This window comes from Pinus tabuliformis, chromosome 4_1, assembly GCF_031772625.1.
Source record: "Pinus tabuliformis cultivar Carrire ecotype Pingquan chromosome 4_1, CPIR1, whole genome shotgun sequence".
Lineage (NCBI taxonomy): Eukaryota > Viridiplantae > Streptophyta > Pinopsida > Pinales > Pinaceae > Pinus > Pinus tabuliformis.
Genome location: NC_142303.1, coordinates 295,999,838 through 296,013,688, shown reverse-complemented (window position 1 = coordinate 296,013,688; position 13,851 = coordinate 295,999,838). Strand labels below are relative to the sequence as shown.

At 39.6% G+C, this 13,851-nt stretch overlaps 1 protein-coding gene across 1 annotated transcript in view; it reads right to left on the bottom strand.

The window, feature by feature from the left end:
- LOC149175447 (uncharacterized) overlaps positions 1-13,851 on the bottom strand; it is a 66,565-nt gene that overhangs the window by 13,873 nt on the left and 38,841 nt on the right. The window lies entirely within an intron of this gene.

Sequence of the window (13,851 nt, the reverse complement as noted above, 5' to 3'; positions counted from 1 at the left end):
TCTCTTCTTCCATATTGTCATCATATTGCTTGCTCATATTAAAATTAAACTATGAGTTGTATGATTGCTATGCATATTCCATCCAAGGAAATGGCTTGATAAAATACAACTAATGTCGATAAAAATAATCTATCCAAGGACATAGCTTAGTGGGATGAAGGTTATGTTTGGCCAATTTAATGTCTTTAAATTGTCAATCATAAATTGTCAACCAGGGTGCATAGGTTGTTGAAGTACAGGTGCACAATATATGCTAGAAGTTATTTGATATGTCGTTATGTATTTGTTAGGATCTAAACTTAAGATGAATATGGAGGTGTCTTTTGTTAATTATATTAGAGTTGCAATCCTCAGAGTTGTTAGCTAATTTCTTGGGAGTTATTCTCTATCTAATTAGTTTATGGATGATATGAGAGTGATCCTATTTGTATTAGATTGTTTTCAGATTTTTGGTCTTGAATCTTTATGCTGCAACTTCTAATTCACTAAGTGCAAAAATAAATATATTCTATCAATTGTGAAGAAATATTGTCTAAACTCAATTGTTCAGGAGAAAACTCTCACACTTTTACTTATTCAATTTTCATTCAAACAAGATATTTCAAACAACATCTATACTATGAAGTAAACACACTTGAACTATGCTAGATAATAAGAAAATGAAGTAACCATGTTGTACCAGGTATAAAGCAATTCAAATGACATGCTAAACTAGGTATGAAGTAGATGAAAGTACTTATGCAAATAACGATTCATTGGCGAATTCATTATGCTACATTTTCACACAAAACAGAGTATTCAAGGAATGAAAAGGAATCAAATTGCAATTGATTAAGACTTGTCACTGGTCGTAGGGGCCCTCCACAGATCAGTTCACAATCTTCAATCAACGCAACGCATACACACAAAACCAATTCTATTGTTGGCAAACGAAATTCACAAACTGTTTCAAAATTACATCATCCGGCATGCACCAAATCACAGTGTGGCCATAAGTTTTATAATAGGTCTCTGGCATAACAACATGAGTAATTTAAGCCTAATATATTTATCTTAGCTAAACTATATCGCTAAATCTTTGATTTTCTATTCCGAAAGCAAATCGATAAGATTTTGATTGAACTTGGATTTCGTTTTGGCAACAATCCTGCAGTTGACTTGGGGTTTGACCGTGATCTCCTGCGCTTATCTTAATGAACAGTTTCAAGGGGATAGGAAGGGATCCATGAGGAAACCATTCCCTATCCATCTGCATCCTTCGCTGCTGACTTGGAGCTTCTGAACCTTGCAAACAATGGAGACAACTACAGAAATCTGGATTAGCTGTGGAAACAGACCGATTCGGTAGCCAATTGCATTCTTTAACAAAAAAATAGGGTATAAATTCAAACATGAATAAGAAGACATATTATTGCATACCTTCATCAAAACCTGGTGGATATGGCTTTATTTAGGTGGTAAATATATAGGAAAAGAGAGGAATATTAGGCAAAAAGGGATGTCATGGTAAGACAATCTTCAGACTCTACATTCCCCCAGACTGGAGATTTTGTATGTCCTCATACACTTCTTCCTTGTCAGTCACTTGTGCCTCCTGCTTATCACCTCCAAGTTTCACTGTTTTCTTCTTTTTGGTAGTTATTGGCATTCTAGGTTTTCTCATAAGAATTTTGTATTTTAGGCTGATAATATCCCTTTGCATAATTCTGTTTTCCTTCTTCAGCTTTTTGTTTTTCTTATACCACAAGCTCAGATGAAGGATGAGATTGTCACTTTTTGCAATCTGGATCTCACTTTGTGTCTTCAATGCTTGATTCTCATTCTTGAGATACCGGTTCAATGTTTCTATTTCAAAGATCTCTTGCTTTAAGATGTTTGAGGTTGATTGTTCATTTACTTGGTTGCTCCCTTCTCCAGGACTCTGAATTGTTTCTTTGGTTGTTGTCTCTTTCCTTTCCAATGACTCTATATAGTCATATATTTCCTATTGAACAGGGTCAATACCCGGACTATGCATTGGGCTTATTAGAGGTGAGCTATAAGGGTGTGGTGATACTCTCGATGATGATCTTGGTGACCCTTTTGGAGAACTTCCAGGGTTTTCAATCGGCTCATCCTATGTTAGTTCGTTCTCTATTGGATCATTCTCTGTTGGCTCATTTCCCTCAAGTTCAATGTACTCTGTAATTTTTTAGATTGTTTGTGGGACTGTGCTCAGCCTTGTACTCCTCCTCAATCCCGAGGTTTGTATTTCTTATACTTTCCTTCTTTTAGTCTCTTATTTTTCTTCTTGAGGAGGGGGTCTAGTTTGTGAGAATTTTTCTTTACTTTTGCTAGCTTTCTTCCTTCTAGGGTTTCCCCTCTTCATTCTCTGCAAAATCTTCACTATAGGCAACTCTTCTTATGATACTTCTGTCTGATTCTGAGGTGCCCACTCCTATATGATTTCTATGGTTCTCTTTCTTCCTCTGGGGGTCCTGTTGTTGCTTTCTTTTCTAGGGAGTTTTCTTCAAAGTGGTTCCTTACCAGGTGTTATAGACATTTTTGGGCACTGCAACCCCAATCATAAATGTCCATAAACCAAGGGCTCTTAAGTCCCTAAAAGTGTTGTACCAACCCCTAAAAGAACAAGGTCAGCTGATTACATCACCTCCCAGAAGTTCTCCATGAAAAACTACTCAGAACTGGTCAAAATTGGACCATCTCACCTGCTCCATGGTTAAAGTGCGCTGCATCCCACCTAAATGCACACGGGAGGTGCGATGGATACTGAAAAGACCTTCTATGGGGTGCGATGGGCGAGAGTGGACAAATGGCAGGGTCAATCTGTGAGGTGGAGGATCATGGAATCTTCCAGAAACTTCTCCTGTGACACTTGCCTCTCTGAATTCGCCCAGGGATGAGTAAGAGATCATCAATCTCCAAGTGGAATCAAGAACTATCAGAGAGAGGACACTAATCAAATCTCAAAAGCTGACTCACCCCCCTTGCAAACATCTATATATGGATCCCTCATCCCAGAGATCCAAAGGCTGGAATTTTGTATCTTGTAAGGAAGTGCTGCTGGTTTCTTGGTGTAACATCATAGTGTTGGGTGATCTAAGCTTTTCATGAGGTGAAGAAGGGATTTCTTGCTGAGAGGATGACGCTGGGTCAGAACAATTGGTTGTAATCCTCTTTGCTATTCTTGATTATTAATAAATCTATTCGAGTTTTCCTCCACATTCTTGTATGATTGATGATATATGCATTTGTGTGGTCAATATATATCTGGTCCTATATTGTTTATGATAGTAGATCTCTGTTCTTGGATAGTGTTATGCTACTTTGATTCTAGAGGTACTCTTTGAAGCTAGGTAAACGAGGAAGCAAGTTGCAAAGGTCTTTCAGAAGGGAGAGGAATCAAGCAAGGAACCAAGCGCAAGATAGAGGTTGGTCTCCTTCTTTCCCCTCTTATCTATCTCTCATAAAGGAAAATGAAAGTGGTTTTAGTTTGTTTGTTTCTAAGGTAGCTACCAACCTTAGTGGGACTAGCACCTCTGCATAGACACTAGATTTCCCGATAACAAAATGGCGACTCCGCTTGGGAGCTAGTAGATTGTTTGTGTGTCTATATTTGTTTGCTTTATAAACTTACAGATGGAGCCTGAAGTCAAGCCAGCTAGCCTTCGAACTGCATTTGCTATGCAAGTGCAAAGTAGATCAATGTTGCTTCAGTCTATCTCCGGGTTTTGTTTATGAACTGAACAATCGATTTACAAGCTCTCTAATTGCCCTTGTGGTGGCTCTAGTAACCTCCTTAGATCTACCCCTGTGATTTATTTACTGATTACCACTTGCTCGGCCAAAATCCCTGAACTGTGCTGCAAACTGTCATGAAGAACTAGATCAAAAGTCTTGCACTGTACCATCGCACCCTCCCTTCAAGGATATCAATATGCATCACACTTCCCATGTGCTGTAGGTGGGATGCATATCGGAATCCCTGTGTAACAGGTGCGTTGATCAGAAAGGGCTAATTTTGCCTTCAGACTTTGGTTTTTTTCACTCTTTTCAGCTCTATTCAGGAGTTTTGTTGTCTGTAGTCAGTATACCTCTGTCGGAAACCCCCCTTCCTTGCCATTATTCCGCCTCCATTGTGCAAAGAACTGTGAATGTTTTTATGTATTGTGATCCATTTTCAGTTCTCTTTTACAAAGAAGTAGCGTAATTGAACTGTCGTTTCTTGATTTGGAAGTGTCGCAAGTGTCGTTTTCAGTCATAGAAGAGAATCCGATTGTTCTTGATAGTCGATTACACTATTACTCTTGTATTTGATTTGAATTAGTAGTTTTTCAAGTGTCAAAAGCAAGTTTTCAATTCCAAATCACAAAGTGTCGTCATTGTCTTCATTTTGTCTTGAAAAGGAACTTGTTAGTAATGTTGCTTTGAAAAATAATTCAGATTTGCGCTTAGCTTTCTTTTTATCAGTCGCACATTAAGAAGGCTGAAAACAAATGCATGCATGTGCATTTGCATTTAGACTGTTTGTTGGTTTGATTTAGGACAATGCATATAGTGTATGCTCTCTGCTCTATGTTGAAAGAATATCGTCTCTCTTTCCTTAGTAGCTAGGATTTTCATTGCAAAAAGAAGATTAAACGATTGTTTATCATCTTAGATTGCATTTTAGGAATTGTATATCTACATCATGCGGTGAACCTGAAAGGAAAATTTCTTAAGCAAGATCAACTGTAAAATAAATTTAATGAATCTAAAAATGCTTTGGAACCTAACGCACAACATTTAGAAGTCTAGGGTAGAGACGTATTCCGGCGTTGTAAAGCCTGGTAACTGTTGTTTTCATTGCTGGTTGGGTGATTCCTCCACTTTGAGACGATAAGTGCCAGTACGGACTTGTGCTCCCACGTATCGTCGAGTATATATTAGGAGACCACAATGGGCTTTATCCTGTATCCATAGGAAGCCATGTCTGCCACCCTATCGATCGCAATGCACTGAACACAACATTCGGGAAGATTGACTGCCGTACCGTAAAAAGTATTCTGCAGTTTTGCGATTGGTTTGGTAATCCCTCTATCTAGATTTCCAGAGTAGTCTCTTTCATTCCTTTTCAGACTCCTTAAAGGAAAAGGTCCATCTGAGCACTTGTCACTTCAAGCTCATTAAAAATCGAAGGCGACTAGAGTCATCTTTTGTTTTTTCTCGACTCTTAAAAATTGAAAAAACAAGTTGTGTCAAAGCGTCTAAAATTTATTTTAATTGGAATAAACATCACCTTTCCTACGTTGGTCGTAGGTTGAGAAAAATGGAGTCCACCAACCAAGGATTCCCCCTTGGAGGAAATCCTAGTCCTTTCTCCTCTTGGGGAGATGTTGGTGCACCCGATATGGCCATATTGTCGCTTCCAGGATTGACAATCGGCTTGCCCGTATGGCTCTTCTTGACCTCTGTCGTTCAGAACACCATGATTCCTGAACAATCAAATTAGCAACTAAATGATACTAGAGTTACCCCCCAACCTTCTACTTCGTCCAATTCTTCATCTCCTCCTTCCTCTTCGCTTGATGAAGCTGGTAAAGCCAAAAATCAAGTAACTGAGAAGAAGAAGGAAAAGAAGAAGAAAGAGAAGAAGAAGGAGCCAAAGGCAAAAAGGGGCAACCAGGCATCGTCTAGTGAAAATCCACACACTGCACCGTCCAGGCCTAAATTTCCATGTGTCATTTGCAAAGGAGGCCACTATCATCGAGATTGTCCTTGTATCCCTTGGATCTTAAGGGACTGGTCTCCTCGTTTGCACAATCCGGTGTCATCAACCTCTGATGATCATGTTGAAAATACACCGTCAACTAGTGAAAGTGAAGCCCCTAGACAAAAAGGAAAATGTAAATTTCCTTGTAAACTGTGTGAAGGTGATCATGCCATCCACCATTGTCCCTTCTTAGACGAGGCTAAAAGAGTTTTGGACGACCGTCCAGTTTCACTGTTACGGCTTCCTCCTAGATATAAGAAGCTCTTGCCGAGTCTGTCACTGGTTGAAAATCCGGCTGACACGCCATTGTGGTCGGCCGAAGCGTTTATCATTGAAGATAAACCATCTGAATCCACACCAGACAAAAGTCAAAAGGTCGAGGTGGCATTTGACCCGGTCTTGCCTTCAGAGGATCCATCTTCAGATGATACAGTCACCGGAGAGAACAAGAACGACACCATCCAAATTCTCTTCGTAAGCACAGACTCCGATGAACATGGGGGTAGTCTACCCATTCCTTTGCTGTAGGAAGGAAGTTCGTCAGAGTCGTATCAGGCCGTCTATTCAGTCCCGCCTCCAAGCAACCTAGTTGTTTCCTTCGATTGGAATCTACTAGGCAGACCCCGCTTATCGGCTAGTGTACCATTCTGAATCATTGCTCAAATATATAGAATGGTCATGGCTGGTACCATCATAGATGAAGGGACTTCTGTGAGTATCCTTTCCTCAACTGCTTGGAAAGCGCTTGGTTCGCCATCACTTTTGCCTGAAATGAGAAATATAACAGGCTTTGACAAAGGAACCAGTCGACCGTTAGGGATCCTTCCCAATGTACTGATAACATTGAGAAGGAAAATTGTTCACATGAACGTAATGTCCATCCAAGGACCCCTGGATTATAATCTACTCCTTGGATGTGACTATATTTATTGCATGGGAGCCATTGTCTCCTCGCTCTTTAGAGTAATGTGTTTTCCGCATGAAGGAAGAGTGGTCAAGCTCGTAGACCAGCTTTCATTCCCCGGTTCACACATAGAAAATAGTCAAATACCATCCCTGAATGGTCTTTTCACGCAAGGAATATCTCATCAATCCCCAATCCATCCACCTGATGAGCGCGAGTGATTCAGAGGACATGACTGAAACCCAGGGGGGCATGCACCTTGGCCTGTTTCGACAGGAAAACCTTGGGTATAGAGTAGGTTTCCGTGAAGGATATATGACTAGTTTATGAGATTAAATTGGAATAAGATTCCTTCGTCAAAGTTATGTGAGTGGAGCTAGTTGTGCCATTCACCTTTGTTTATTTCGGTAGACATCGCCGAGGAAGTTTTTTGTCTAAAGTGGATAGAACAATCTTTGGTAACCTGGAAATTTTTCGCTATACTTGGGGGCATGCAAACCTTTCAGCGTGCAAGTGAAGAGTGACCATTTCTTTTTTTAATTTGTAGGTCCTCTAACACTTTAAACTTGTAGGATTGGTCGTTTCCTAACTTGCATAAAGAAAGGATGCGGGGCAAAGCTTTGAAAAAATGCCATTTTAAATGAGACACCGTTATTTTACGACTGGATCGAGCAGTTTTAACGCGGAATTGAAGCTCGTTAAAAATAAACATAAGCAATGAGCAAATGTTCCCCCAGAGTTTAAGCTCATTAAAAAATGAACCAATTTCTAGTAAATAACCATCATGAATGTATTATCATCAGCCTTTGAAGCCTTGGTCGTGTTCTCATCATCACCTCCACTTTATATTGGTCGATCATTCACCTCCATTTGATTGTTTACCCTTTTTGAGGAATAGCTGCGAAGAGTGATCCTGTTAGCCATCCTTGTGACACTGTCGTGATTGGAAAATTCCAAACCTTACCTGGAATTAGCTGCTACCCAAATTTATCACTCGTTCCTCAAAAGACGAGTCTCCTTTAAGCTCTTTTCAACTGACTCATAAAATATGAAAAGATTGACGAGCAATTGGCCTCTCCAGCTCGTTAAAGTGACCGGAAGTGCTATCCCTCCTTTAGATTTTAATCGTTTTGGACCTGAGGGATTATTACACAAAAGATCGAGCGCTTGTTTTGTTCGGCTCGTTAAAATTACCGAAAATTCATCCCTTTTGTATTATTTTATACTTTTTCAGACTCAAGGGATTATATGACAAAAAAGGGTTATTTGAGTTTTCTTTACGTCCCTTTTCAGACTCTCTAAAATTGAAAAGGACCGAGTTATCTTTGTCATTAAACTCGTTAAAACCGAATAGCGACAAACTTGTCCATACAGACAAGAACGAGTTTCACTATCGCTAGGCTCGTTAAAACATAGCGATGGGTTTGCCCGAAGGGAAAATTATAGAACAAGCATATGTTATCCTCCTCAATCTTGACAAAAATAAAGAGGTACTAGTCAGCAATGACTGGGGAAAAATTGGGAAGAAAACTTGAAGAAACTTTATTGGTAGCAAGTCGCTCTTGAACATGACACTTTCACTCCGCATCCGAGTCGGGTTGGGTTGTTCCGTTCACTGGTCATATCACCATTGGTCCATCACTCCATCCATATTTGGGGTTAACACTACCAGTGTCGCCGATATGTTCAAGAGAAGTCGCTCAGAGAATTCACCTGTGTCTCATCCACTCCAACACATTTACGCTCCATTCTTTCATGACCGCCACCCTGAACCTTATGTCATCAGATTGTTTTCACCTCCATTAAAATCATTTGCTCCATTCCGTGTCATTGATGTGGGATTCACTAAGGCCCTCCTATGACGAATCGCTTCTTGTCGACATCAGCTCATTATCCAAGAAGTCAATCTAGGAACAACCCTTTCAGTACTTTGAAGCTTGCATGCCTCAATGGAAAGTTTCTCACTTTCGGCGACATGTTTACATCAATGGCCTTCAACCGAAAGATTTTACGTGGTATTCGACGCCAAGTCCCTTATTCACACCACGTGAATTGTACTGTAGTACCTTGAGGGTCATCATCATTATCGATGATTCCTCTCACGTCTGTTAACAACTTACATCATTGGCTGGTAATCAGGCGATGTCTTTCCATGTTCGACTCTAGAACATCTCTCACATGAATCAACTTGTACTTTGAGTGAAGATTGAACGAGATTGAAGACCCCGGATCTAGTTTCATCCATCCGGGCTGCGTTATATATTCAGGAAAATGAAGATATCGAATGTAGATCATTACTGCACAGATAATCATCCAATCCAAGGGATGATGGCTCTACTAGAATCATCAGTCTGCACTCAGATGATTGTCTGTCTTATGTACATGAAAATGAATTTATAAAGTTGAGCATGGGAATGCCCGCCTCAACTAGATCATGAAAATATTATGAATATAATGTATTGTATTGTATCTTGTTACAGGTCGCCTTCCAGCTCGAAAAAAATTTGGATCCTCATGATAAAGCATTTCACCCGACATCAAAAAAGATTAACGACCTCATGCTTTAGGGGGCAACTGTTATAGACATTTTTGGGCACTGCAACCCCAATCATAAATGTCCATAAACCAAGGGCTCTTAAGTCCCTAAAAGTGTTGTACCAACCCCTAAAAGAACAAGGTCAGCTGATTACATCATCTCCCAGAAGTTCTCCATGAAAAACTACTTAGAACTGGTCAAAATTGGACCATCTCACCTGCTCCAAGTTCAAAGTGCACTGCATCCCACCTAAATGCACACGGGAGGTGCGATGCATACTGAAAATCCCTTCTATGGGGTGCAATGGGCGAGAGTGGACAAATGGCAGGGTCAATCTGTGAGGTGGAGGATCATGGAATCTTCCAGAAACTTCTCGTGTGACACTTGCCTCTCTGCATTCGCCCAGGGATGAGTAAGAGATCATCAATCTCCAAGTGGAATCAAGAACTATAAGAGAGAGGACACTAATCTAATCTCAAAAGCTGATTCACCCCCCTTGCAAACATCTATATATAGATCCCTCATCCCAGAGATCCAGAGGCTGGAATTTTGTATCTTGTAAGGAAGTGCTGCTGGTTTCTTGGTGTAACATCATAGTGTTGGGTGATATAAGCTTTTCATGAGGTGAAGAAGGGATTTCTTGCTGAGAGGATGACGCTGGGTCAGAACAATTGGTTGTAATCCTCTTTGCTATTCTTGATTATTAATAAAGCTATTCGAGTTTTCCTCCACATTCTTGTATGATTGATGATATATGCATTTGTGTGGTCAATATATATCTGTTGGGTCCCTATAATACTAGTGATTACCCCATTAATATTGTAGTTATACCCCTTATTTGTATTGTTGTGCCCCTATTACCCCCCATATTGTTATTTCTGTGCCCCATAGAATCCCCCTATTGTTATTTGTGTGGCTTTATATTATTATTGTTAGGTCGGCTGGATTATATTGTGACTCCTTAGACTCCTATATATAGAAAGGAGGTTTTGTCATTTGTATCATCCAAGAATTGTTCATTTATGTAATGTAAAGGAGGTTGCCCCCTCGAAGAGGCTGAATTCTAAGGCGTGGATCTCTCTTTTCTATCTTTTTGTGAGCTGGTTTCATAACATTTGGTATCAGAGCTTTGGATTCTAGGGTTTCGCTGCTCCAAACAGGTCATCGTGGCATTTTCGCTATAACTTTTTTTTTGTGACGTTTCAGAAGTCGCAAAAAAAACCCATTTGAGAAGAATTGGCGCTGAACCTTGGGTTCGAATTTCAGATCTTTTCGCACGATATTTTCGGAGATATGATCTGAGGAAGTTGGTCTTTTTGCAGACTCCTGAATTACATTCAAAACAGGTGACCTGGGGAAAATCGTCATAACTCTCTCTCTGAGGATCGGATTGAAATTTCGTAAAAAGGTACAGAAAGAGGACTGACTGTAGTTTCGTGTATGTGTGTTTCAGATTCAAAGGTTGAAACAGTGACTCGTGGCACGTCGTACAAGTTCGCTCTACTGAACCAGTCTAAAAGCAAGTCACTGTGGGAGATTTCACATAACTCTTACTTGGAGAATCCAATTTGGCTCAGACTTGTGGCATTGGAAAGAGGACACAGAAGGCTACTACAGAAAGCAATTTCAGAACTAGATGATCCGAAATTACAGAGATACATCAGATTCAATATCAGGCTTCTATAAAGTGAAAAAAGGTGTGTAGTTTTTTTTAAAATTTTTATGTAAACTTGGTTTAACGGAATTCAAAGGGCATAGTAAAGCATTATTATCGGTAACTGATGCCCCGAGGAAAGAAAATGCAAACACCTAGTAAGGAACCTGAAAGCTCTAGCATGACTCATGAAGAAGAGGAAGAAATGCTACATGATATATCAAAATTACAAGAACAAGTGCAACAAATGTCACGCTCACAAAAGCTAACAGAAGCTAAGATAAGTGGCGTGGAATCTAAGATAAATGGCGTGGAATCTAAGATAAAGGGCATGGAAACTAAGGTGGAGGATTCGATGGTAAATTTGAAGATAGATTTGAAGACAGACATGGAAGAATTGAAGAACTTGCTACAAGAAAGGGTCACTAATGGTGAAAAGGTAGTAAAGGAAACTCATGATGAGAACAAAAGAAATGTTAATCATGATTCCATAGACTCTAATGTTGGATCGAAGACTCACCATGTTCCAAAAATCGATATGAGGAAGTTTGATGGCAAGGATCCCGCCACATGGATATTACAGATGGAGCAATTCTTCGATCTCAATAATGTGCAAAACACACAAAAGGTACGTATGGCAACTTTATATTTGGAACCAAATCAGTTTGTATGGTATCAATGGCTTTGTTCTCGTAAACAATTTATCACTTGGGCAATTTTTACGGAAGAATTGATAGCACATTATGAGGATACAAAAAGCAACACTTTTTTTAGCCAATTGATAAGTCTCAAACAAAAGGGTTCAATAATGGAGCACATTGAGGAGTTCCAAAAATTGAACATAAGGGTAAAAGATATTCCAGAGGAGCATAGGATTGATGTGTTCATAGGGTCTTTAAAGGATAATATCCAACATGATGTGCGCCTTTGGGAACCTGATTCATTAGAGAAGGCATTCAGGTTAGCAAGAAAAATGGAAAGCAAAATTATGGCAACTAGGAAGCATACCATTCACAACTATAAAGATGGAAGTGTTGTTGCCCATAGTCTTCCACAACCTACAAGGTTGACACCACAACAATTGGAAGAAAAAAGAGCAAAAGGGCTTTGTTACAATTGTGATAGCAAATACACAAAAGGTCATAAGTGTGCTGAGAAGAAATTATTCTACATAGATTGTGAAGAGGAAGAAGAAAAGGAGCAAGAAAGGTCAAAAGAAGAGGATATATTCCAGGAACAAAGCCTAGATGAAGAACAAATAAATCCGACCATATCTTGTAATGCATTGGCGGGAATTACCACTCCTCAAACCATCAAGATAGAAGGACAAATCAAGAAGAAAAAGGTAATAGTGTTGATTGATTCAGGAAGCACCCACAATTTTATTCATTGTAGGGTAGCAAAAGAATTGAATTGCTTCCTATATCCAGCACCAGAGTGTCAAGTGATGATTGCAAATGGAGGAACAATAAATTGCTCTGGAAAGTGCCATAATATCAAGCTATCCATGGGAGAATATGTATTGACTAGCCCAATGCTTTCCATTCCAATGGGAGGTGCTGATGTTGTACTAGGAGTCCAATGGCTACAATCCTTGGGTACAATAGCTTTTAATTTTCAAGAACTTTTCATCAAATTTTCTTGGAAGGAAAGGAAGTTGAATTAAGGGGTATTGCAGGGAAACCAGGAAAGATAATCAGCTCTAATGGTATGACAAAGCTTCTAAAAAAGGAGCAAAGAGGTGTAATTGCACAATTATGTTCGCTAGATGTTTCCACATTGGAATCATCTATTTCTCCAGATCTCCAAAAAGTCTTGGACAATCATTCCAAGGTATTTGAGACTCCCAAAGGTCTCCCACCTATGCGTGATCATGATCATGCTATTCATCTGATTCCAGGAAGTGTTCCTCCAAACATCAGGCCGTACAGATATCCCTATGTCCAAAAAAGTGAAATTGAACGTATGGTTGCAGAAATGCTAGAGGCTGGTATAATTCAACCGAGTCAAAGTTCTTTCTCAGCTCCAGTAGTATTGGTGCACAAGAAGGATGGATCATGGCGCATGTGTCCAGATTATAGGGAGCTCAACAAGCTCACTATTAAAGATAAGTTCCCCATTCCTGTTATTGATGAATTACTGGATGAATTGCATGGATCAATTTACTTCACCAAGTTGGATCTTCGTTCGGGATATCATCAAATCAGAATGAAGATTGAAGACATTCCAAAAACGGCATTTAGAACTCATGAGGGTCATTATGAATTTTTGGTCATGCCTTTTGGCCTTACCAATGCACCTTCAACATTTCAAGGTTTGATGAATTCAATTTTCAAACCATTCCTTAGAAAATTTGTGTTAGTATTTTTTGATGATATACTAATCTACAGCAAGTCTTGGAAGGATCATGTTGAACATGTTGACAGGGTGCTACAACTATTGGAGGAGAAACAATTATATGCAAAAAGATCCAAATGTTTCTTTGGAGTCCAGGAGGTGGAATATTTGGGTCATATTGTATCTCATGAAGGAGTTAAGGTAGACCCTAGCAAAATTAAAGCCATTAAGGAATGGAAAATCCCCACATCCATAAAGCATCTGCGAGGATTTCTTGGGTTGACAGGGTATTATCGCAAGTTTGTTAAGAATTATGGGAGAATAGCAGCACCTCTAACAACATTATTGAAGAAAGATTCATTTTCATGGACTCCGGAAGCAACAAAGGCCTTTGAACATCTTAAAGAGGCAATGTGCCAAGCACCGGTCTTAGCTACACCGGACTTCACAAAAACCTTTATTGTGGAATGTGATGCTTCAGGAAATGGAATTGGTGCTGTTCTAATGCAAGATGAAAGACCCATTGCTTTTGAAAGTCGTCCAATCAAGGGAAAGTTTTTAAGCAAAGCTATTTATGAGAAGGAAATGTTGGCAATACTCCATGCACTTAAGAAATGGCGACCCTACCTAATGGGAAGACACTTCAAGGTAAAAACGGATCATGATAG